General features: G+C 39.3%; 1 protein-coding gene across 4 annotated transcripts in view; it reads right to left on the reverse strand.

Annotated features, from left to right (window-relative positions):
• tp73 (tumor protein p73) overlaps positions 1-19,421 on the reverse strand; it is a 163,864-nt gene extending 144,443 nt beyond the window's left edge. For all 4 annotated transcript variants that reach the window (XM_051931289.1, XM_028807452.2, XM_051931288.1 and 1 more), the window contains exon 1: positions 19,250-19,421. The gene's annotated coding sequence lies outside the window, so the exon portion shown is untranslated. The remainder of the gene's footprint in view (positions 1-19,249) is intronic.
• Positions 19,422-21,832: the final 2,411 nt, after the last annotated feature.

A 21,832-nucleotide genomic window follows, 5' to 3' on the forward strand; every position in this document is an offset into this window, starting at 1 on the left:
AAATACTAAAATATCAGGTATTGTTTTTTACTCCTAGCTCTACTAAATGGTACTGTATGCAATAAGGTTTGACTGTCTGAATATCTTTTGGAACACAATTACAATCTGAAGAGCTCTGGTTTAAGATTGAACTCAGTTTAGACAGTTTGTATTAAATGCATTGCTAAATCATATCAAGTATTTAATATAAAGATTTGATATGTATTATCACAGTTTCAATCTATCCATAAAACAGATTAAAGGCAGTAATTAAAATCAGAAGAACAGAGATTTTTTAAGGGTAATCCAAAAAAAGAGTAGTGAGGTAAAGCAATGGATCTAAACAAAAGAAATTAAACTTTGATAACTTACAGGACCTGGTAAAACTTGAGACTGATAAATAAAAAAACAGTAAAGTCCTGAAATTATTCATTAAATTATTTTGTTTAACAATTAGTCTTCTCTCACAAACACTTTCCTTTATATAAGAAAAGCTTGGGTGCTTTCTGGCCTTAAATAAGATGGCCATCATGATTGTAGCAGTGTGCAGCCTCATAACAACTAACTTTGTCAAAATGGCAACAACTGATGATAAAGGTCAAATTTACCAAAATTAAATGAACGCAAAACACAACCTTTATTTGTTGAATCTCAACAATGTATTCACATAAATGTAAATGAATTTACATAAATTGTAACAAGCTACATTATTTTGATACATTTAAACATAAAGCATCACTTAAACTTGTTTGGCACACATTTGCTAGCTCCCAATTGATTTTAGACAATAACAACATAGCTGTGGACAAACAAATTCCTGGTTTGATGTGCATATATTACCATTTGTAAAGTGAAATAGATAAATTATTCTTTCAACAAATTTTAGCAGTTTCGCCAAAATGCAGCTACTGTGCCAGTTAGAAAGAGACTTAATGTTCTTAAATGTCTTGTGTGCCTATCACATTCAACTATTTGTCTCTTTCTACAAGGTAGATACCATATTGCCATATATGTTAATGTAATATCAATTTCACAACCCATGGGGATGGTTCTTTGGCATGTCTGATACCGCACCAGAGAATATGAGGCTTTCACTGCATGACACTCATACAACAGGCAGCTAGTGGAAATGAATGAGTGACTTTTGCAACAGCACTTAACAGGAGCCAGTGTTAGAAACCAAATGATTAATTAAAATAAAAACAGGTTTATTCCACAAAGGTAGGCACAAAATCAAAAAAGGTAAACCTCATAAGCCCGACAAAAACAGAAGTCAGAACAAAAAAACTACTACATACTGAAAAATTAATGAGATCAAAGCATAGTAAACACAATTAGAACTAACATGAACAAAGCATTTTTTAAATTATTGAACCTTTGATAAGGTGATTATCCTGATTAAATTTATTTAATTTATTTATATGGCTGTCTGTTAAGTAAGGCTTCCAAAGGACCAAGCTATAAAGGTGGGGTAAAAGACATGATGAGTTTATTGAAGGATGTTGTTGATATCAGGTAGCATGTGAAAGGTGGATAAAATGGTAAAGTTAAAGGACAAGTCTGATACCAGTTCAATGATGCTTTCATGAACTAAATACATTTTGCAAGGAATCAACATTCATACATATCCTCACATATTCAATAATATGTCATATATGTAATTATTAATGTGCAATGACATTGTATGGTTAGCACATTAAAAGAACTGTGTGGAGTTTTTACATTTGCCAATGTTTATACTTTCACATCCCAAAGATGTGTGCACCAAGGTAACTGGCAACTGTAAAATGACCAGCTGTGAGTCAGTATGCAGTATCCATGAGTGTGCCCTGTGTCTGGGACTGGCATTCTGTTCAAGGTTGGCTCCTGTCTTGTACCTAATACTGCCAAGATACACTCTGGCTTCCTATAATGGCTGTATCTAGATTGACTGAACTAAAACTAACCAGCTCTTCATTTTGTTTGTCGCGGGAATGTAAGGCAGCTGTCTTCGCCTTCTTTTTCCATCTCCACAGTCGTATGCTGTGACGTGTCTGTAGGTAACGGAACACACACTCCCCATCATGCGCCTCTCTTTTGTGAAAAGTAATAAAGGCAGCTTCCTGATGTACTAAACCACGGTAAAAATTATATACGATACGAAAATTTCTACTGCACACCATTGATCTTGACAGTATTTTGTCAAAAGTAATCCAAATTTTAAACTACAGAGATAAATAAAGGCTTTCCAGTACAAAGAAGCCTCATTTGCATTGAAAATGTATATACAGTATATTTCAAACAATGATCACAACTCATACTCAAACATGACAAAAATAGTTCTTAATGTCCACTGTGGGGAATCACTGCTGTACCATTACCCAGATGATTTTAGATAAAATATTATACATATGTTTTTACTATGGTCAAAGACGACAAGTGTCTATTCTAGAGGAGTATTTTTGTTTTAAGACTTAAAACCAGCAGATGACAGGGTATTAATGGGGTAGGCAAAAGAGTAGTGAAATAAAAGATACTGGTCTGAACGTAAGATTTATTTTTTTATTTTTAATGCTGTTAGGTAAAAAGGACAGTCAAATTGGCAAAGCCAAAAGTTCTGTTAACTAAGTACCCCTTTCCCCAATTACAACAACATTTTCAAATTATTGCTCTTTTTTATCACCAAGGAGTCAAAAGTATTTAACATTCATACAGCTGAGTGTTGCTATCCTGAATAGCCACTAGATGATAAAATATGCCACACACTTGTTACGGGTAAGGGGAGTCATTAAAATTAACAACATGACAACATACATGAATGAAACACAGAAATTGGCAGCAACCATTGCATTGTATTTGTATATTTGGGATTAACTCAAGACTGTTCAACTCACACCCATACACCCATATACATTTAGTGGTACTGAGCTGATTTAGAGACACTTAATAACAAAATTTGCTAACTATTAATAATGGCTAGTTTTTCTTAGTATACAAAGTGACCTTTTTATAGGCTATGGCCAATGTCAGGTTGTCCAACTTTTCCTCAAAATGAAAATGAACATATTAAACTGAAAGATGTTCAAAAAACAAATATTGCTCTATGAAATTTAGGGTGCTGGACAATTCTAAGCACTTTGAGAAAAAAATCTTGTAAAAACACTAAAAATAAATATTCTATGTGATTGACAAAATGTTCTGTGGAAAATATAAACACTTGATACCTATAAACGAAAACCTGATTTTTAATTTAGGACACTTCCCTGGTCCTTGTTCTCTTTGCCTATTTATTTTGTTGCTTTTTGTTTTTGATTATTTTGTCATTTTTCTTTGTTAACGTTTTTGTAAAATTCTGTAATATTGTTTATATTGTGTTTCATGTCTTCTGCATTATTAAGCACTGAAATTCTGTTGTGTTCTTTCAGCTAGCAGTGCTTAAATTTCCTCTCTCCCTTATTGGGATTTATAAGACTGGGTCTCTTCCAGAGTATCATATCTGTTTTTGAGTTTTTGTGCCCCAGCTTTACAAGGGGATACAAAAAAAAAAGTTTCATGTGGAATTAAGGGCAAACAGTAGGTATATACTGTTCTTTATGAATTTAAAAAAGGCACTATCAGTTTTTAAGTAAGGCAAGCAGCAGTAAAATAAAGCAAAATTTATGTTCAGAAATGTGAGGAGGGTTAAAAAAAAACGCAAAAGTAAAACAAACCCAAACTCATTGCAGGCAAAAATTGTAACTTCCGTCAACATTATTATTGCTACCAATACACACAACAAATTTTTGTTTTGCATCCAGAAATTTGGATGAAGTGCACAGTGCATTGTCATCTTAAAAAATGTTGTGACCAAGAAATTGTACATTGTCACTTCTGGTGACCATGTGGTAGAAATGCCATGCCATCACCAACAATGAATGACCTCAGCCAGAAAAGAAAAAAAAATGATGATGACCGTAACTCACAGGGGAATGGAAGCGTCATAAATAATGATGGCTTAATTTCAAATACATTGTGGTGGTGTACAGAGACAAAATCATTAAAATTGTGTCACTGTCAAAATACTTATGGACCTGACTGTAAATCTGATATTGAGTAGTCTATGGAAATGAGAAATATCAGAACAGCTTAATGTAACTTTTGCTTCCTTTCACACATGCACAACACAATTCATAGGGGGTGTACATATTATTACATACTGATTTTTAGAGTGTTGAGTGTAATGCTAGTTGACAACCTATACTTTAAATAAATAACATGGCCTAATTTGATTCCACTTTGCGGTTTCACTTTGTCTTTTGATAATTACAAATAAAAGTATGCGTAATCTAAACTCAAACCTTTTTTATCTCACACATCTCTCTACAAAAATACTTAAAAATAAATAACTTAAAAAACATGGATTTGTTAGTTTTTGCAATTTGGAGTATGGTCACATTTTTTGTTTGGGATTAGAATAACATGTTTCACACTACATTTTGGTGTCATGTTGTTGACCCTTCCCTCATACATCAAATGGTGAAAATCTTAGCGACTCCATCAGAGAATAAGCACATCTGGACTAGAACCATTTGAATTTTAGTTAAGGCTTTTTCTTGAAATGTTCTTGATCTCACTATTGTTTAAACTTTGTTTAGACCCTCCTCAGACTAGTTCTTGACTCGATCTTGACCTGTTGAGGCCCTGGACTTGTCATGAACCCTGAAAGGTCATCCTGACTATACCACTGGCCCTAACAAAACTTACTACTATGACTGTATACTCGTTAAATTACTGTACCCCATATTGTATGCTCATTTCTAGGACTGTGACCCTCCCACAGTGGAGGCCGTGTGTGTCTTAGTATCGTAGGTCATCTGCTAATAACAGTCCTACCCAAGGAAAATCTGCAAGAAAACAGGCAAAGAATAATGTAAACATAAGAATCTCATGACTTTTTAACTAAAGGTTGTCAAAATATTTTATGAATCAGTGATACAATAACCAGCTCCTGGAAGTGGTGTCCACTGTTGGCCAGGTATCTCATGGACCACTCAAATGTAGCATGAAGATGTTGTGTGATGTCTCTATGTGAAGTTAATTAAATAGATAGGGAACTGCAGAGTGACTTACGGAACCTCCCTTTCAAATGGAGGAGTGAACTTGTGCATGGGTCTCTAGAATCTAAACTCGTGCTGATATGAATGTCTGAATGCTGATCAATACCTGATACACAGGTAAATGTAATATTCACTGTGTATATGCCTCTCCTCGAGCCGCCACCATATCGCGGTGGAGGGGTTTGTGTGTCCCAATGATCCTAGGAGCTCTCCTGTCGGGGGCTTTATGCCCCTGGTAGGGTCACCCAAGGCAAACTGGTCCTAGGCGAGGGAGGTGACAAAGAGCGGTTCAGAAAACCTCCTATGATGCATACAAACCTTGGATGGCATTTTTCCTCACCTGGACGTGGGTCACCGGGGCCACCCCTCTGGAGCCTGGCCCTGCACCCATGGGGCTCGGCCGGGCACAGCCCGAAGAGGCAACGTGGGTCCCCCTTCCCATGGGCTCACCACCCATAGGAGGGGCCAAGGAGGTTGGGCGCAGTGCGAGTCGGGTTGTGGCCGAAGGCGGGGGACCTTGGTGGTCCAATCCTCGGCTACAGAAGCTGGCTCTTGGGACGTGGAATGTCACCTCTCTGAAGGGGAAGGAGCCTGAGCTAGTGCGCGAGGTTGAGAGGTTCCGGCTAGATATAGTGGGGCTCACCTCGACGCACAGCGTGGACTCTGGAACCAGTCTCCTTGAGAGGGGCTGGACTCTCTACCACTCTGGAGTTGGCCCTAGTGAGAGGCGCCGAGCGGGTGTGGGCATACTTATTGCCCCCCGACTTGAAGCCTGTCCATTGGGGTTCACCCCGGTAGATAAGAGGGTAGCCTCCCTCAACCTTCGGATGGGGGGACGAGTCCTAACAGTTGTTTGCGCGTATGCGCCAAACAGCAGTTCGGAGTACCCACCCTTTGTGGAGTCCCTGGAGGGGGTGTTAAAGGGCGCACTAGCAGGGGACTCCCTCGTTCTGCTGGGGGACTTCAATGCTCATGTGGGCAATAACAGTGAGACCTGGAAGGGCGTGATTGGGAGGAATGGCCCCCCCCGATCTGAACCCAAGTGGTGTTTTGTTAATGGAGTTCTGTGCTCATCACAGATTGTCCATAACGAACACCGTGTTCAGGCATAGGGGTGTCCTTTTGTGCACCTGGCACCAGTACACCTTAGGCCTCAGTTCGATGATCGATTTTGTGGTCGTGTCATCGGACTTGTGGCCACATGTCCTGGACACACCTGGTAGTGAGTTGGCTTCATTGATGGGTGAGGATGCCAGTCAGGCCTGGTAGGCCCAAACGTATTGTGAGGGTCTGCTGGGAACGTCTGGCAGAGTCCCCTGTCAGAAGTAGCTTCAACTTCCACCTCCGGAAGAACTTCGACCATGTCCTGAGGGAGGTGGGGGACATTGAGCATGAATGGCCTATGTTCCGTGTCTCTATTGTTGAGGCGGCTGACCGGAGCTGTGGCCGTAAGGTGGTCGGTGCCTGTCATGGCAGCAATTCCCGAACCCGTTGGTGGACACCGGCAGTGAGGGATGCTGTCAAGCTGAAGAAGGAGTCCTACAGGACCCTTTTGTCCTGTGGGACTCCAGAGGCAGCTAACAAGTACCGGCAGGCCAAGCGGAATGCAGCTTCAGTGATTGCTGAGGCAAAAACTTGGGTGTGGGAGGAGTTTGGGGAGGCCATGGAGAACGACTTCTGGACGGCTTCGAGGAGATTCTGGTCCACCATCCTGCATCTCAGGAGGGGGAAGCAGTGCAGTGTCAACACTGTATATGGTGGGGATGGTGCACTGCTGACCTCGATTCGGGACGTTGTGGGTCGGTGGGGGGAGTACTTCGAAGACCTCAATCCCACTAACATGTCTTCCAATGAGGAAGCACAGCCTGGGAACTCAGAGGTGGGCTCCCCCATCTCTGGACTGAATTCACCGAGGTGGTCAAAAAACTCCTTGGTGGCAGGGCCCTGGGGGTGGATGAGATACACCCGGAGTTCCTCAAGGCTTTGGATGTTGTAGGACTGTTTTGGTTGACACGCTTCTGCAACATTGCATGGACATCGGGGACAGTGCCTCTGGATTGGCAGACCGGGGTGGTGGTCCCCCTCTTTAAGAAGGGGGGCCGGAGGGTGTGTTTCAACTACAGAGGGATCACACTCCTCAGCCTCCCTGGAAAAGTCTATTTGGAGGTCCTGGAGAGGAGGATCCGTCAGATAGTCGAATCTTCGATTCAGGAGGAACAGTATGGTTTTCATCCTAGTATTGGAACAGTGGACCAGCTCTACACCCTTGGCAGAGTCCTGAAGGGTGCATGGGAGTTTGCCCAACCAGTCTAGATGTGTTTTGTGGACTTGGAAAAGGCATTCGACCGTGTCCCTCTGGGAATCCTGTGGGTGTGCTCCGGGAGTATGGGGTACCGGACCCCCTGATAAGGGCTGTTCAGTCCCTATACAACCAGTGTCAAAGCTTGGCCCGCATTGCCGGCAGTAAGTCGAACCCGTTTCCAGTGAGAGTTGGACTCCGCCAGGGCTGCCCTTTGTCACCGATTCTGTTCATAACTTTTATGGACAGAATTTCTAGGCGCAGCCAGGGCATTGAGGGGGACCGGTTTGGTGGGCTCAGGATTGGGTCACTGCTTTTTGCAGATGATGTTGTCCTGTTTGCTTCTTCAGGTCGTGATCTTCAACTCTCTCTGGATCGGTTCACAGGTGAGTGTGAAGCAGCTGAGATGGGAATCAGCACCTCCAAATCCGAGACAATGGTTCTCAGCCGGAAAAGGGTGGAATGCCCACTCAGGATTGGGAGCGAGACCCTGCCCCAAGTGGAGGAGTTCAAGTATCTTGGGGTCTTGTTTACGAGTAAGGGAAAAATAGAACGGGAGATCAACAGGCAGATTGGTGCGGCATCCGCAGTGATGTGGGCTCTGCATCGGTCTGTCGTGGTGAAAAAAGAGCTGAGCCGAAAGGCAAAGCTCTCAATTTACCAGTCGATCTACGTTCCTACCCTCACCTATGGTCATGAGCTATGGGTAGTAACCGAAAGAACGAGATTGTGAATACAAGTGGCTGAAATGAGTTTCCTCCGCAGGGTGTCTGGGCCTTCCCTTAAAGATAGGGTGAGAAGCTCAGTCATCCGGGAGAAGCTCAGAGTAGAGCCACTGCTCCTCCGCCTCGAGAGGAGTCAGATGAGGTGGCTCGGGCATCTGATCAGGATGCCTCCTGGACGCCTCCCTGGTGAGGTGTTCTGGGCACATCTAACCGGGAGGAGCCCCCGGGGAAGACCCAGGACACGCTGGAGAAGATTATGTCTCTCAACTGGCCTGGGAACGCCTCGGAATTTCCCCAGAAGAGCTAGTAGAAGTGGATAGGGAGAGGGAAGTCTGGGCATCTCTGCTCAAGCTGCTGCCCCCGCGACCCGATCTCGGATAAGCGGAAGAGAATGGATGGATGGATGGATGGATGGATGGATGGATGGACATATACCGATGGCATCAAAAAAAAACATAGAAGATGTTCTGTTTCAAGTTTTTTTTTTATTTGAAGTGGAGCTGCAGCAACTTTACAAAGAAAAAAATTAACATGTCAAAACCATTTGTAATTGGTCAAATATGTTACACACAGATGAATGTCTTGTGGTGATGCTAGAAGCTAGAACAAAGTCTTAGCCAGTCCATCCAATTCAGTATCATGTAGGGTACAGCATAAGGCAAGAACTGTCTCACTTTTTTATTAAGTGGGGCCATTGAATGTACTATTGTATAGTAATGATCATCAAGTGGTTCAACATTATTTATCAGATACCTTTATCCAAAGAAACATACAAAAAATAATCAATATACATGAAATGTTTGAGTGATTGGTAGATAAACACAAAATGTAGCAAATGAGAAAAAAACAAAAAATAGATCATGAAATCTAAATACTGTATTTTCTCATAAGACTACAATTGATGAAAAAACAGTAGTCCAATAGAACAGCTTTTGGTTGACAATTGATACTTTCAGTAAAACATCTAACAGCTAATCCAGGAGGTAGACAGAAAAAAACGTTCCTTGTCACATTTTTACAAGAGCTGCTTTGTTCACACACATTTTTCAAGCACATCTACTTCCGGTTTTTTACTTTTTGCCCCAAAAAGTATAATATCAGATCAAGTACTGTACTATCAAAACTCCATGTACCAATGAAAAAAGGTACAAACAATTAACTAAAAGATTCTTTTAAAAATGTTCTTAAAAATATAAATACAATGCAGAAGATCAGACTAACTCCTAAATCCGGTGCAGGTACCCCCTCAGAGACTGAAATTTTGTGGCAAGGATTACAAGTCTAAGTTTTGGCAAGGTAACAGTGGTTGATAACATATAGTCATTAAAGCTAAAAGACTGGATATTGTAAGATTGTCTTGATTAACATGCCTCATTAATATAGGTTGAAATGCAGAGACAATGCCTCACCATTTTCTGACCTGGGTAGTAGCCCAATCTGTATAAACAGTGAGCTCAAAAAGACTTGTTTTTTGAGAAATCACTATTCAGTCGCCCTAGAAAAGTCTATGCTGGGGTTTTGAAAAAAATACTTTGGCTGGTAGCGGAACACTCAGATCCAGGATGAGCAAGGTGGATTGTGCCTTGGTTATGGAAGTGTGGCAGAATCCACATTTTGTACCAGTGGTTAGCGAAAAGTAGTGCTTTAAGAGTATAGGGTTTTGGGGCTGCAGCTGTTTTGGCATTTAATCCTGTATGCACACAGCAGGACACACATTCATATGCTTTACAAAAACTTAATTCCATATAAAGTGGGTGTGGAATACGGCAAAGGACATGTTGTTCCTCTTCTATTGTTTGTGATTTTCACAAGCTGAAACTTGGAAAACCTTTATTTTTAGGACCTGTGGGTTTTAGAAAGTGTTCTCTCCTTGCTCTTATTGTGATTGTTGATGCCTGTCTGGAATTAAGTATGATGTGGTTGTGATGAGAATTGTCACTTTTAAATTTCAGATCATGCTCCTTCCCAAAAGAAGAAGGGGAAAAAGTAGAGTTCAAGGACCATGTTTTGTGTGCTCACAACAATGAATACCAAAACAATGCAAATAAATGCAGTACTGTGGGTGTTGTACTTAACTTTGGTGATTAAGTAGAAGCTAAATCTACAAAAAGGCTTTCAATTTACTTAAAAATCTATTTATACAGTATTCTCATTAAAAGAATGAGGTTGTGAATACAAACTAAGAAAATGGTTTACCCCCACATGTTTGCTGGGCTCAGTCCCCTATATAAGGTGAAGGGTTTAGCAATACGGGAACATACAACAGTATATATTTTCCAGGAATAAAAGAAGTCAGCCTATGCATAAAACTCAATGGGGCAGAGACCCAATAGTAGATTCCAAAACATGTTAGAAACATTATATTTCTCATAGCTTGTACATGGGTTTTCATCTGTTTGTGACATAAAGTTCCTTACTGGAACTGAATTAACAAAGTTTGTTTCTTGTCCATGTGATGCAATTTAGAATTCTCCATGTGACCTCTCTCATTGCACTTATCATGTTATCATAGTGACGACATAAATATGGCAGTGACAGCACTATGTGTTACCCCCCGGTGGATAAAAACCGATCTCAAGAATCATTTGTGTTAGCTTATTTTTCATGCAGGCCCTAGCATTATTATTGTGTTCTGAATTATGACGTTCATTTTGCCTTCAACTCCTGATTACTGTCTTGCCCTGTGATTCCTGGTGGCCTGGCTACGTTTGATCACTTCGTTTTGACCCTTTGCTTTCCCTGATTACGTCTTTGTTTTATGATTCATCTCCTGGGGCCTCATGTATAAACGGTGCGTACGCACAAAAATGTTGCGTACTCTCGTTTCCATGATCAAATCACGATATATAAAACCTAAACTTGGTGTAAAGCCATGCACATTTTCACTCCAGCTAAATGCTTGGTGTACACAAGTTCTCCGCTCGGTTTTGCAAACTGGCGGCACCAAGCATCGAAGCAGTGCTTTTGTTCCAGTGTGGTTTCAATTTCTTTTTTAGATCCACATCCCTGACGCGGCTTTATCAAATTCACTGAAATTAACCTCATATTGTTTATTAGTTTAAGGCATCTGATTGTAATTAACCTGTAGCAATATAATGGTCCACAGAATGGCCAAACTATTCCAAATATCATAGCTGCTTTAGCGTTGTTACTCTCACTGCACCTTCTTCTTCTTCTTTCAGCTGCTCCCGTTAGGGGTTGCCACAGCAGATCATCTTTTTCCATATTACTCTCACTGCACCACTCAGACTATTTATTCCACTGTATCTGAGTGTGGAATCACAGCTCTACAGCAGCTGATCGGAAAGAGAATTATCGGTATACAGCATCAAGCACACGCTGCCTCAGCCATACTGCCTATTCCAACTTCTCTAATACAGCAAACGCTTCAGAGCCTTTCCTGTACTGACCTCACGGTTCAGAAACAGTTTCATCCCAAGAACTATAAACGCAATCAATCAGTCCATCAAGTGCTCCTTGTAGAATGGTTTGTACTTGTAAGTACAATTACCTCACTGTAAACTTGCAATACAGTTATAATATTGCACAACCTGAACCACTTTAGTGCATATTTACATATGATTACAATATCATTTTTAAGATGAAATGCAGCAAAATATGTTTTCAATATTATACAGATAAAACTTTAACTTCACTTAAATAATCTATATTGTTAATAATTAAATGTTAGGACACGGTGTCGCAGCGCTAGCAAGGAGCTGGCGCTCCGTTCACGGATTGCTCCTGCCTCACACTGTATTCTTGCTGGGGCTGGCGCGACACTGGAAGAATAGATGGATAGAATAATTAAACATGTACTACGAAGATATTTCAATGTTCTTTAAATGTTTTGAAGAATTGCCATTCTCAGCTTACAGATGCCTTTACATCTACTACAGAGCTGATTGTGTGGCAATTGGCTATTTGGAGAAAGAAAAGGAAGGACAGGAATTGGGGGTTAGTACATTTGAAAGAGACAGTACTGCTGCAATAAATTATTTCATTGAAGTTCGCGCATGGCGCAGCAAGCATCTTGCATGAGGCAGGAACAATCTCTGGATGAGGTGCCAGCTCGTCACTATCACTGCACCATCGTGTTCCCATGTTTAATACATGCTTTAATTCCTATCATCATGAAAATGATATCAAGTATACATCTCAGTATTTCAATTATTCAGAGAGCTGTAATATCACAAATGTAATGGATTCTGTGTCCTGTCGGAGGAAGAGAAAGCCCGTTTAAGAATCACGTAGTGATTCACACACATAGAGCACATAGTAGAACACATACAAACCAAAGTGTTTAACATGCTACATTGGTACAATGAGATCTGAGAAACTAATAAATTAAACAATTTTAAGATGAAGTTTATGATGTTCTACTTTAATGACAAAATAAACTGTGATTAAAGTGGAAATTTCGAGATTAAAGTTGACATTTCAAGCTTTTTTCCCACTGTGTCCCTATTTTTTTTCTTTTCTCTGTACCCCAATAAGCTTTGGCGACTTTGATATCTGACAGCTTCCTTTTTATTTCGGGCACTGTGCGACTTTGTGAACTTGAGCTTTCAAGTTTCTCCGACACTCTATGTCACTTGATCAACTTCCTTTTGTTGTTTATACCACTGTTTAAACCAACAAATAGTACGTTTTTCCTTGCCTTCACTTGGTATTTGCTGAAATTCTTCTATTCCCTCCCGTGCTTTTGCCATTGCCTTTTCAAAGAACGCTGAGCTTAAGAGCTATTTATATTGATTTGCATATTCAAAGAGGCATAATTCTGGGAGGAGTTTGGGGAGTGGCAGCAGGCGCCTGCATGTGCGTACTTTTCACGCTGACCGGGATTTATGTAGCGGAAGAACTTGGAAGTTCGCGACTGCACAGATTTATGCATCTGCGATTTTTTTGTGCATACGAACATTTCCGCTTTTGTCCATACACCATCTTATAGCGTGAATTCTATGCACGGCGTTATGCATGAGGCCCCTGATCTTTTGACACTCGCAATAATCCTCAGAAACATACTGTGTCTCACAACAGTCTGGGAGTGCTTTGGAATTCCCCATAAGGAGCAGTAGACTACTGGTTTAATTATGGAGGTCTGGTCTGTCATTCTCACCCCAAGAAGGAAAAGCAAACCCCAAATGAGATGAAGTGTAAATTATGGGTGATAAATTAAATGTACATATTTGAGATCATAAATCTACCTCTTGCACATACTATCTTTTTCAATTATGTGGTTATGAAAAGCCAGGGACCATTATGGCAGCACTGAATGAAAAGCATAAAGCAATCCTGGGTGCAATACCAGTCCATAGTAGAACATGCTCAGGCACACACACACTAACAAATTAAACTTAAGAAATGCTAATTAACCCTTGACCTGACTATTTAATCCCTTGACATTGGGATGTGTAAAAAAGGAATATGCAAAGGAAAGCCAAATAAGCCATATAAGCACAGTGAGAGTAAATACTAACAGTGACCAGCTTGAATATAAAACACAGGTCTCTTGACCTTTCAGACCTTTATGAAAAACATATATACACATGACAGAGAAAAACATACATTTTCAGTACATCAAAGCAATACTGTTTTCCACCTTTTAAAATCATTGCAGACTACTACTGCTTTGAATAATAACTTGACAAACCTAAATTAGCATTCTCTAACCTATTCACCTAATACAATTTCTGAAAAGTATCAATAAAATTCCAAAACGCGACATTTTTCATAATAAATTCTGTACAAAGACTCTCACAACCTCAAGAATAAAACTTCATTACTAGTTACAAATAAAAGTCCAATAATTTTTTGTAAAGTATAATAACTGTCATTTACAGTATTTGGTCAGAGACATTCACATCAGTGGCCTGCTGTAGGTCATTTTGTAGGGCTCTAGCAGTGCTCATCTTGTTCCACCTTGCCCAAAGGAGCAGATACCGGTCCTGCTGATGGGTTAAGACCTTCTACGGCCCTGTCTAGATCTCCTAGAGTAACTGCCTGTCTCCTGGAATCGCCTCTGTGCCCTTGAGACTGTGGTGGGAGACACAGCAAACCTTCTGGCAATGGCACATATTGATGTGCTATCCTGGAGATGTTGGACTACCTGTGCAACCTCTGTAGGGTCCAGGTATCGCTTCATGCAACCAGTAGTGACACTGACCTAGCCAAATGCAAAACTAGTGATGAGGAGGGAAAAATGTCAGTGACCTCCACCTGTTAAACCATTCCTGTTTTGGGGGTCGTCTCACTGTTGCCCCTCTAGTGCACCTGTTGTTAATTTCATTAACACCAATGCAGCTGAAACTGATTAACAACCCCCTCTGCTACTTAACTGACCAGATCAATAGCCCAGAAGTTTCACTGCCTAGATGCTATACTCTCATTAAAAAGTGTTCCTTTAATTTTTTTGGAAAATAATTCCAAGAAAAGCTGGGCATGTCAAAGGCCACGAGGCTCCAGTGCAGTCAGAAGAACTTGGAGATGCTCTGTGAAGACCAAGTGAATTTCTTTCATCGTTTGGGGACTGGAGATGAGACCTGGGTCTATTACAGAGATCCTGAGACCAAAATGGAGTAAATGCAGTGGAAGTACAAGTCATCCCAAAATTCAAGAAAAACAAATCTGTAGCCAAAGTCATGGCAACTATCATCTGGGATACTGAAGGACTTTTGCTTCTGGAATTCATGTCACACAAGACAACCATAATCAGGGAGAATTACAGCAACACAATGATTGCTTTGCGGGAGTCAATCAAGGAGAAAAGACAAGTAAAACTCATACCAGGCGTGCTGCTTCTTCACAACAATGCACCTTTTCACATGTCACATCACTCACAAGCTGCCTTCCGAGGATGTAGGTTTCCATCAGCTAAGCCATCCACCCAACAGTCCTGACCTGGCTCCCACAGATTATTTCCTGAAATCTCTCCGTGGACAGAGGATTTCAAATAATGAAGACATCAAGGCAGCTGTGCTGTCCTGGTTTGAAGGTCAAACAAAAGATTTTTTTTCAAAGGGGTTAAAGTAATTGCAGGAAATGTATGGAGCTATCAGCTATACTGAAAAATAGAGCTAACATTTTTTGAAAACTCTTTTTTTTCCTACTGAGGTAGATAAATTATCAAATGCCCTCATACATACACACACACACACACACACACACACACATATATATATATTGTCACACACATGCGTTTGGGAGACAACTTGAGGACATTTAGTTGTAATTATGCTCGAGCAGAGGGTTGGCACTGTTGCCTAATGCTTCTCCTCTTGTTGCTAAAAATCGGATGACCATCAGTCCTCATGACACCACTTCTGGGTTGTTGTCTCCAGGACCCGCCCCTTCCAGTCTGGTATCTCTGGTGCCCTGTCTAGGGTTTGTTCCTGCCTTGCACCATATGCTAGCTGGGATTGGCTACAGCACCCCCTGTGACGCCTGGGCGGGATTAAGTGGGTTAGAAAATGACATATGTGGAATTATAACGTAGCAATGAATGGAGGGAAATTATATGTTGTAAACTGGGGAAGTAAAAAAAAAATAAATGTAAAATGAAAAAATATCATCAACTTCTTTTTTAAAGGTACAGTGGGTAGATTATATTTACTGCAAATTGAATGAAGAAAAAGCAAAGAAAAACTACACATTAAAAAACAACACAATATTTTTTAATTGCTCTGTTCTACAAACGTTTTTAAATTGCTTTGTTTTTTACTATTAATTTAATTTTTGTGTTAACGTTTGTAAATGTTGCATGATTTGTAATTAACTATCTATTAATACATTATAGTTGTAAATAAGTGCAAGATCTCTGAGTCCATATTATAATGCAATTTGAATGTCTGAAAACTTTAATTCTGTTTTCCTCCCACATTACACACATGCATGTATGAAGGTCAGAATTGCCTTGTGCCTAATGCTACTGTGATAAGGACTAAACAGGTTAGAAAATACATCTTTGAATCATTTTATTAACAATAAGGCCTGATACACATTAGGAGGGACTACCCAACATACCTCTCTATTTACTATCCAAGTGACATTCTTAGCATGTAGGTTATGGAAGCACACTGCAACTTAATCAAAAGAGGAAAATACAATACTATACCATTTTCTAAGCCCACTTAATCCTGAGCAGGATTGTGGTGGGTGCTGTAGCTTATCCCAGCAAGCATAAAGCACAAAGCATGAACAAACCCCTGGATTGGGCACAAGTCCATTGCAGGGTGAACATGCACACTAGGGCCAATTTAACATTACCAGTCCACCAAACCTGCATGTATTTGGATGGTGGGAGGAAATTGGAGCACCTGGAACTCTGGTCTCCTTACTATAAGGTAGCAGTACTACCACTATGCTACAACTGGGCCACCATGCTGCCCCAGTCAAAAGAGATCTGCGAAAATCCCTGAAAACTTTTTCTTGAGGTCTGTCAGTCTACAAAGGGTTTCAAAGCCATCGCTAAGGCTCTAAATAAAAAAAAAACAAACATATTTAGAATGATACACAGCAAGCCAAGAATGTAGCCAGCCATTTCAACAGTAGCCTTTCTGTCAACATCCCTCAACATATCTAAGATCATCAATTGTGAATCCAGCTTCAAAAAGATATACTAACACTCTCAAACCTGCTTAATAAAATTCATATTTATGTGGGTCATACGCCTATCAGCATTTGTGGCAAGGAAAGAACCAACCCTGGATGGGACACCAGTCCATTGACGTTTCCAGGCATATAAGGTCAATTTGTAAACACCAATAAAAATAACCAGAGTACCCACAGGAAAGCCCACACAGAAATTTTGCATAATCCATACAAACAATGAACAAACATGAGATTCAAACTCAGAATTATGGATCTGTGAGGCAGTAATACAAACCACTATGGCAGCCTTTAGAAAAACAATAGGTAAAAATGAAGTGTGTGGAAATACAGGAATTTGGCAAGCAGATTCACTTAAAACAGCACGTTATTAGTGAGTCCCTCAAATGTGGGAAAATGTACCCAAATGATCCTCAGTATCTCTATAGCAATGTTCAGTTAAAAATGTAGCTGAACTTGAACTGGTTCACGTGGGTGTGGTGATGAATGGATGTATGTTACCTGTTTACTCTGGGTCCATTTGATCGAATACTGCATTTTACTTAAAGATCAGATAATATTCATTGTGAAAAAAGTACAAAAATGCACAAGATTGAGCAAAGGGCAAATTAATTTTCAAAATTTTCATTGCTTAGTCAGTTAGGCTGATTGTATGCTTTGTCCACATTAGGGTTGACAGAAAGAAGCTATGACGATACTAAGGTTTATCCTTATATTAGTTATAATGAATAGCTTGACAAGATTACAGTACAGTTAATATGAAGCATTTCTGAATTATTGTGATTTATAATCTAAAACTCAGTTATTTAGCACCTACTAACGTAAAAGATGGTATCCATTGGAAGCAATATTGTAACAGGGATGCAGCATCCAGTGTTAGGTTACAATGTGGTTACACTTTGTGTCATTGCAGAATTTATTGCGGCCTAATATCCTTGCCCCCAAAACTGAAGTGTTCATGATTAAAATATCAACTACTGCAGTAAATATCATCAACAGAAGTAGGAAGTGTGACCATAAAACTTCACTTCTTAAGTTTTTATATTGCTGCCAATTTAAAGCTAATTCCAAGTTTTACTATTTACCATGCAAAGCTGTCAATTATTTTGTTCCTCTTTAATCTAAACAAATTTATTAAAGTATACATTCAAGTGTTTTTACTACAATCACAAAAAAAAAAACAGGAGTTCTTTTACCTCTGTAGAAAACTCCCACCATGGCAGAATTTACAACTATCAGCTACACTGAACTGCCTTCTAGGGGATACCTTTTAAGTTTCTGCATTGAAATCAAGGTTAAACATCCACTGCAATAACACAACCTTCTGTGGATTAGACCATTCACAATGCAAAAATGTATGTTACTCATTTTTCTAAAATAAACTTGTAAAACATTATGATACTCAGCTGTTATTAACAATTATTATATTTTCCTGTTAAAATTGTATCTTGTCCTCTTTAATCAGTCTACTGTTCCTGGGCATTGTGGAGTGAAGTGGCAGAGCAATTGAGAAGCTTGGGCACTGACAGTGACAGAGTAAGTATCAAACCATCTTATGATCTCAGCCCAGTTGTCTACACAATCATGTGCCATGCTAAAGTGTAAGTGCCCCTTTAGGAAGAGAGCAGTCAGTAGGTCTGCATCAATCAGTTTGACTTTGTTAAATAAAAAAGTAATTGCAACAACATTGCTGAGTTTTTAACTTTCCTTCTTTCACTGCAAAACTGCCTAGATCTTCTGGTAGCTTAATTTCTTAGATTCTTACATTTTGTTTATTTCACTATATTCCAAAATGTCATCTTTGACCGGACAGTTTGCTTCATTATTCTATCACTGTATATTTAAAAAGACAACTATACTTATATGCATGTAAATGTGGCATACTTTGGAACTTTACTGTAAATTTTATAATCTGTAAATGTATTTAGGTGCACCATCTTGCGAGAGAACTTTAAAATAAACAAAAATGCATATTCAATCATGAACGTCTGCCTTATTCTGATGATTTTTTTCATTCAATGTGAATTAAATGAAATGTTTTAAATGCAAATATAATCTTTTGGGAATCATGTTTATCAATTCATGTTCTACTTTTTCGTTCTCGGTTTTTTTTTTTTGCAATCAAAATGTAAAATAGATCAACTATGAAGCATGTTTAAAATAATGAAGGTACAATTTCACACATATCTCTGACCCTCAATTGTATTAATCAGGTTAAAGAATGTTACAGATTTAATATAAGGTGGTGCTTTCTGTGATGGTCTGCTTCAATTGCCATAACCGTTCTCCCCACTGCCAAGTCCACACTAACCAACACATTCTTGCTGGTCCTGTGGCCTTACCTAAGTTTTCGCTACACATAATATTGTATTTGCCCTGGGGTGTCGCATTTCGGGGGCGCGGTTCATCCAGTCCGTTTCCTCGGTTGCAAAACAGCAGGAATGCGCAAAAAGTACACACATGAACATACAGACATAAGACAACTATGACAATCTGTGCAAACTCGCGTCATGTCGCGCCCAGTCCTTGCACACCCACAGAAACACAAACAACAGTAAACTTACGGAAGTTACTAGGAACCCAAGGTGCAGCAACTTGCTTTTTCTAGTGCAACGTTCTTCGTTCGAGGTTCGGGCACGACTTATCCTCTTCCATCTATAAACCACACGTGCTACACAAGATTATTTAAAATGAATTACTCAAAAGGCCTCGCTTCCCCAAAGAGAGGCGTCCTTAGTCTCCCGGGGCAACGGCGCCACGAGACCAGCTGTACAGTTTGGCGCGTGGGCTTTAACGCGGCGGCAGCAGCGGCGCGCGCGACAAGGCGGGACGCTTGCTTTTTCCGTTTAGAGTTCGGGAGGAGGGAGGGTGCTTTACTCCTCGCCGGAATGATGATGCGCCAGTGTAATTTTACAAATAATATCGAGTTTCACAAAGCAGTCTAGCAAAAGTCCTGTTTGCCTGTTCAGAACTATCCGGAAGTTGAACTTGCGAACTGCCAGCCAGTCGAAGAGCTGATAAATAACTAAAAAAAAGGTGGAAGATCCTCCTCAGTTAAACGTTTTCTCAGGCTGATATTTTCGCTTGGCACCTTGGTAGCTTCAGTAAATAATTGCTCATAATGCATTAACACAGTTTCGATTTTGTAGTGCTTGCCACATATGATTTGTTAAAAATCCGGAGATATTTTTATTGGGTTCATTACAAGTTCATAGGCTGTGAAAATAAATGACGTTCAAACGTGAAATTAAAATATTACGCTGTTTTGAAAATGATTATAGAAATTATTAATATCATCTTTCTGAATTCTATTACATTTTATAGTTCCTTTAATATCTCAATTAGATTTTTTTAACATAGAAGATATTTCGTAGGTTTCATTTACATTTCTGGTAAGCATTTCAGATTTCTGAAAATCACTTTAATATACAGAATGATTCGTTTGTTAGTTCTTTTTCATATAATCAACACTGTTAATACTATATTAACAATTTCGTTTAAAGAAAAGCATTTCCAAGCCCAATTAGTCCAATTCGGGGTTTCGGGAGGGCACAACCGACTGACAGCGCTGGGTGCAAGGCACACACTAGCCCAAGACTGAGTAACAGTGCATCACTGGGCCCACACATGCAAACATCCAATACAGGGCCAATACAGAATCAACTGACACAACCTGTACATCCTTTTGGATTTCAGCAGAAAACTGAAGTACCTAAAGGAAAACCCACATATATATCTGGAGAACTTGCAAACTATACACAGACAATGACCAGACAGAGGATTTTAACCCAGAACATCATATCTTTGAGACAGCAGTGCTAACCTCTTTACCACCCTAAACTGAGTTCAGATAGATTTAATTTCAGTTTATAAAGGTTTTTAGTATATTTCCTATAGAACATACATTTCTAGAATTTGCTTCCAGCAAGTTTGTCCTATTAAATATCACTAATGGTTTATTTCACAAAGTTGCAAGGGGATACAAACAAACACTTTTCCTCAATAACTTTTGTTATGCTAAAAATTTTCTCCTTTCTTATCCTTTAGGAGGATTTCTTTCTAAATGCCTGTTCTGTTGTAGATATACTTTTATTCGGATTAAATCCAAATTCATTTTAAACAAAAAGTGCAAATGATTTATAAACCAATATATTTGCAAAATTTTAAAATGCTACCTAAATAATCTGTATACAGCTGAATATTTTTTTTCCTTTTTGAACTTTTTACACTTGTAACTCTGAGTTACTGTTGTCTTTGTTTTAAATTAATTTTTAGTGTTTAAGACTACCATGTAAAATATTTGAGAGGTGCATATAGCCTATGGTCCATATCAAGACCTATATTTTGTCCATGTGTTGTTACTATGCAGTTTCACCATCACATCTAGGTGATGTTTACCAATGGACAGACCCTGATCATCAATACTGTATATGTACAATTATGCTATGCTCTGTGCAGATAAAGCAAGAAAGAAAAGTATCAATTTGTAATTTCTTCAAGATACTGAAGTCTTGTGGAACTGACAAAGATTATCAATATCATAGTCTATTACGAGTCAGTAACAAGATTGGACTTTTTTTTTTAATCCATAGTTCACATTGTTTAAAATTATTGTCATAATACCTTACAGTACAATTAAAAGTATTTGTTCTTAGTCTCTCTGCAAAAAAATAAAACATGAATTGACAATACAGTTAAATAGTAATTAAGTCTAGCATAAACAGATCAATAGACAAAGCAATGGTAAAAACCACAGTAGTAAACACGTAACAGTATCAAATTCAAAATATAAATTTGAATAGTAAACATTCAACATATACCAAACAAAGCAAAGTAACAACTAGTCAATACAAGTTACTAAACTGCGTAATAATGAGTATTGATATTAATTGTTAGTGCTGATGCTTAAACAGTGGAATTGTGGTCTCATATAAAGCAGACGACTGTATGTGAGTTAAAATGTTAATGGCCCAGAAGTAAAAGGCCTTTGTGTGTCACGTGGTACAGCCGATATGGGAATAAACCTTTTTTTTTTTGCTAAATCATGTGGGATATGACATAGTGGAACATTTTGAATGTTCTTGTAAATGCCCTATATGACTAGGAGAGTAGCCCCGGTGTACCACCTTAGGGCTTAGTGGTCTGAC

Source organism: Erpetoichthys calabaricus, chromosome 8 (assembly GCF_900747795.2).
Source record: "Erpetoichthys calabaricus chromosome 8, fErpCal1.3, whole genome shotgun sequence".
Lineage (NCBI taxonomy): Eukaryota > Metazoa > Chordata > Cladistia > Polypteriformes > Polypteridae > Erpetoichthys > Erpetoichthys calabaricus.